This window comes from Armigeres subalbatus, chromosome 3, assembly GCF_024139115.2.
Source record: "Armigeres subalbatus isolate Guangzhou_Male chromosome 3, GZ_Asu_2, whole genome shotgun sequence".
Classification (NCBI taxonomy): domain Eukaryota; kingdom Metazoa; phylum Arthropoda; class Insecta; order Diptera; family Culicidae; genus Armigeres; species Armigeres subalbatus.
In genome coordinates, this window is record NC_085141.1 from 268,200,347 (window position 1) to 268,206,346 (window position 6,000).

Sequence of the window (6,000 nt, forward strand, 5' to 3'; positions counted from 1 at the left end):
AAAGTTTCACGGAAATGAAAATTTCAGACTAGCTCCCCGGTCCGTTTTTGTATTTACATCGAAAAAATAGGGGGTACCTTAATAAATGCAAAAGTTCGAAGAGGTACCTTCCCAGAAAAAGGTTGAGAACCGATGAACAACATTATTACAAAATGAACAACATTATTACAAAAAATATGTTGTTTTGCCATTTTATGCATTCTGTATTAGGAACAAAAAAAATGTTTCGCTGATGAAGGGCTAAAAAGATTTCTTAAATATTCCTACACGTGATATATGTTGCATAGAAACAGTTTTTATTGGAAAAATATTTTTGTCCACCCATTTGTATGAGAATTCCCCATAGTGCACCGATGGGCCCAGATGGTGGCGATGAAAACAAAGATACATCTCATTACGTAACAGCTCCCACGAGATGCAGTCACACCCCACGGAAGAGAGAATGATATCGAACAATGTGCATTTTTCGTAAACAAAACCGCACGCACAGACCGGCAGCATTTTTTTTCCTGGTGGTAATCAACTTTTGGTTTGTTTTTCAATATGCTTGGCTGCTTATCTGTTACGGCTGCTGCGCTGCGGCAACTTACTGCGGCTTCTGGCACAGCATTAGGAAGCACATTGCAGGCCTTCAACTCACTACACCATAGAGCAGAAGAAAAGCGAAGCGATGCATAAAAATGTAAACAAAGCATAAACGAACACATAGCCCCCCAAAATTGGAACAGCTGTTTCGTATCAAAATCGGAACCATTAAATAGGTTTTTATAGCCGGCTAGTGCGTGCTGTCTAAGCTGGAAAATGGACCGAGCGCGAACTCGCGTGCACGATTATGCAAACGGGTTACATGTAGGTTTTTTTCTTTTGGATTTTTTTTTAATTTTTAATATTTGAACTTCATTTGTTTTGTCTCCCTGCATAATTGGGAATCAGTCAAATATTTCCAATAAGCATGATATATTTGTACAAATATAAGTTTGACAGGTTTGCAATTAGACATCATTGACATTCCTTACACTAAAATAAAGACTACGTATTTGTCCAAAGTAATGTATGATTAACTCTCTACAACCCAAATCATTGGTTTAGTATAAAATCTCTATTTGGCTTCCTAAAATCAATCTGATCACTTTTTGGGCGTTCACCTTTTTGTTTTTTTAAGATTTTTGTTTTTTTTTCATCCAATGAAATATTGTTTTTGAATGTATTCATCTTTTTTGATTTTTCAACATACCGCCATCGGGGGTGACAATGGGTCTAGGGGTGAGAATGGGTCATCGCTCAATTTAGTTTGCTTGCTCTCAGATACATTCAATTTATTCTACAACAACTAGTTGAAATAGTGAGCCATTTTAACTCTCATTTGATCTATTGTTACCCCCGACGACGGTATTAAGAGTTTGAAAATTCTAATTCAATGCTGCAAAATACTAAGCTACAAATATTTCATTTTACAACGGTATACGAGCGAAAACACAAAGATACAAAACTACTCAATTTTCAATATTTTTTTTATAAATCTCTAGAATTTTGAATCTTAACTTAAACCATATTTAAACATGCATTTTATAATATATAGTTTATATTAATGATCGACATCAAACACTTTTCGTAATCTGAACGTAAAAAAATCAAAGTACAACGTCTAAAGGCGGTCTTGATGGGCGTTAGAGGGTTAAATGACTAAACTGAAAATGATAAATTCTTTGGAAAAGATTAACTTTCAGCCTGTTGAGATCACCGTGCACCCCACATGCACCAACCAAGCAAACAATTTCCAAACACAAACGCCATGCTTATCGCATCGATCTGTTTCTCTCTCGAATTGGCCCACATTCAATCTTTCTTTACTATGGAAGGCACCCAGAACGCACACTGAAGGGAGTAAATTCACTCCGTTTGCACGTCCCCAAACGCTTCTGGAATCGTCGAGGTCGAGTATGCTCTTAACCTTTTCGGGGGCCCCTCATACAGTTCTAGAATCCACGACGACGACGGCGGTGCTGTTGCTGAAACTATTGCACACCCAATCTCCTACCGAGATGATGATAGTGAAGCAATGCAACGAGGGTTTTTTCGTCTACGTTTCTAGGAGTGTATCTTGTGAATTCTATCACACCCCTCGCAAGAAAAGCCGTGATCGATCATGCCCTTTCTTGCTGCAATGTTGTTGGGTGGGTGGGTTATGTACCTTAGGAACGACTTTGCTGAGTGCTTCTAATGCAATCTGCAGTCGGTTGGAACTTTAGCAGCACCAGTTGGTGGTTAGTTAACTGGTGATGAATAAAGGAAGATTGATAAACTCTTGGGACCTTATTAAATTTGTGCCTTATTAGTGATGGCTTTTGATATTTTGACCAATAACATATGCATCGGTTTTACGCTGAAAATGTGACGAAATATTTAGAAAACCTAACATCATGTTAAAGTGTTAGTACTATAGACACATTTAATCCCTCTTTCTCTTCTCAATAAACATTTGGCTTCCCTTAGGAACTTCTTCCAATTATGTATAAATAATCTTTGAAATAAATTCCAAACATCAATAACCAATTATTGTTTCTTAATTATTAACGAAATCAGAACAGAAAGTGATGAATCAGAATAAGAATGTTTTAATTGTAAAATTTCTGGGTAGTCGGAATTTCTGAATCTGTCGATAGTGTAGTTTTGGTTACCCCTTGTTCAAATCCCATATTCCAGTTCAAAATTTAAGCAACGGTTTATCTGGTAACTACTGACCGATATATTGTATCTTGATGTCTTATGCTCTAAAATCAATAGTACGGATTAGATGCATAACTTAATTATATCATAAAATTTATTTTCAATTCAAATTCACTCAGGCATATATTTGTCGAAGTACCAATGATCACAATGTTCTAGAAAGAAAGATGAAGCAGAATTATCAACTCAAAAAAATTTGGCATCCATACCATTTGAGGCACCATACTAATGCTATTTCTTGATCATGACTTTAAACTACCTGGAAAAGCTATTACTTATATTTCAATTCAATGGCTTTCCACCAAAATAGTCGTTTCTAAATTGATTATTGATGTGGAAAGTGAATATTTTGAGCAAATCAATAATTGTGTGATATCGAAAACGATTTGAAAGTTTTACTTAAAGCCAAAATCTGCAATTTTCACTTTCATTTGAGTTTCAACGTACATAGGACAAGTGGGACATATCCAAACAACATTGTGACAGAGCCATTTTAACTGTTCTTAGGTTGTTGTCTATTGAAAACATAACATCGACACATATTATTCGAGATTATTATGGGTAATGAGTTCATTCCATTTTCAATACTAAAACTGAAATATGATTGGATAACATTCCCCAGAAAACCATTTCCCAGAATGCGTCATATACTGAAACTTCCCAAAAATAGAAAGAGATTCTACAATCAAACCAAACGAATGCTAGAAAAAGGCTCTTTCGTTTATGTTTGAGAAAATGTTTCCTTCTCTAGAAGCATCTATTTGTGCTTCGCCTTATCCCGAGCATTTTTCCATAGAAGTAGTCATCAGTGATTTGCATTATTCCCGGATTATGAGAAATAGTCCAGACAAATGCATGTTTCAAAAGAATTGCGTGATTTGAAAGAAAGAATCATCTTAACTGTCGCCTGATTCTGGGCAATGCCACTTACCACTCATTTAGCCTTTTCCGAGTAAATGCGTATTTCAAATGGAGGAGTCACCTGCAGTCGAAGGAATCATTCACTTATTTTATCTTTATCGAATCGATTGTATCAGCTTTTTAACAAACCCGCGAAAATGAAAGTCTTCGATTAATCAGTACGGTGCAGTATCCCACGTAAACAAATCTTTTATCGTGCTTTTTGGGCCTACCCGAGCAGGAGTGACGACCTCAATAACAGATATTGGTATGAACTAGCCTTGCATAAGAGGTAAAATACCAAAAAATAATACCAAAAATAATATGCAAAATACTTTAGGCATTACATGCTTAAGTATTTCAATACCTCTGAATCAGTTGCAGTTGGTTTCGTTGTTAAAAAGAATTGTACAGTTGATTACCAAATGTATATTTTACAATCTGAAAATTATCTTTCGCGAGAAAAAAAAACAATGATTATAACTATGCTATATATTTTTTTCCGTTTACAGTGTCTGTTGCCGCGACAGACTCGACTGATCACCCTATGGTCGTCGAAATTGTAATGTCAATATAAAACTGTCTACAAGAGGGAAAAAGATGAGAATTTGGTGAATTGTATTAGTATTGTAATAGCGCTTGAAGCATAATCTTATATAAAGTTGCTAGTTTAAGGCCCGAATATTAGTGCGGATTGATTTACTGGATATTGTGAGTAATTATATTGTATTTATTTTGAATTTATATGAAATAAATCAATTGTAGTTTAAGCTGATCCACAAAACAACGAGTTTTTGATCTGCTCTAAGAACCAGTTTCGAACGCCGCAACAGTGTCAATAATCTATTTATTCTACAATAGGTCAACAGCTTTTGTCCTGTGTTTTGTTATTTTCGAGCTTTGCATCGAAAATAATTGTCATAAATTGTCAATTTCGACAAAAAATACTACGGCTCAGAAATAATATTATATCTACATTCCTCAAATTAGTTTCGTTCGAAAGCATGAAACAGAATAGGTCCCACTTGCCCCGTTTGAAGGGGTAAGTAGGTCCTACAGGTGAGTTTATTTCTGTCACTACCAATATTTTGTTTGTGATTGAATAAACTGGCTTCCAACGCGTCTACACTTTAACAACGGAAGCATATAATGATGTATCCGTAGTTAATGTTCTGAAATACCATGTTTTCTAAGCATGGAGTTCAGTGCGAGATTTCTCGCGGCCGGTAATAAAAATCAGTTCAGTGCGAGATTTCTTTTGTTTCGGACAGCAGAACGATCGCACGATCGGCCGAAATATTGTGTTCTGCATTGCGCGGCCGGTAATAAGAGTAGCCATCGGACAAGTAAATGCAGTGCGTGTTTTAGTCGTCGGGAAAGAAATCAAATATCTATCTTGTGTTCGATGGCTCATGCGCATGTCGCGTGCGGTCGAAAAAAGCGCGTTCTTCAATAGTTTGCTGTAGCCATCGAGCAAGTGAGTACAGAATACTGCGCTTCCGTGCGGTCGTCCAAAACGCGAATCTCCTCAGTTTTCATATGCCACCGGGCGTGCATGTTTCAACTTTTAACTCGAATAAATGTTATTTCCCCTCAAATAGATCGTATCGCTTACCAAAGTGAATCCAGATAAATTATCCTTTTTAACTAAAACGATATCCTATCCCAAGACAATCGTGGAGATGCAGAGGTATACTCGGTCTCTAGTAGCAACGAGAGTCGAACTAACTAAAACTAACCGTAAGGACGTGGCTGGCGCCGTTATTGACTTTAAATATTTGAGCTCCCGAAACGTGTACATTGAGAATGGGTAGCTAATCCCAGGCCCCATTCATTGTGTTCTCTGTACCGCAAGTTCAGTCAATCACGGAGTAGCAACTACGAATTGTGCGGTCATAATGCTCATGCTCATGCTCATGAAATACCATGTTTTCTAAGCATGCGATAACAATTTTGCTGAACTAGCGTTTTTTTAAGGTCCCACTTGCCCAGGGTACGGCATGTTTCGTTTACAATTATCTTTTCAATGACTTCCGTCAGGAATTTTCGGGAAATTTCTCAGGAAATACCTTCACAATTTCCTCTGGACATTACTCCAGGAGTTTCATAATAGAATTTATCCAGATATTGCTAATGAACTTCTTTCAGGAATTGCCTAAGGAATTCCTCAAAAAAATCTTTTAGATATACCTCTAATTCTTCTGGAGAACTCCCTACGAATACACGCAGAAACTGCTCTCTGAATTTTTGAAGGAATTCCCCTCCGATTTTTTGGAAGAAACCCCTTCCGAATTCTCGGAGGAATTTCCCTCTGAATTCCCAGAGGATTTTTTTCCAAACCCCCGAAGGAATTTTCTCCCGGATTCTCGAAGA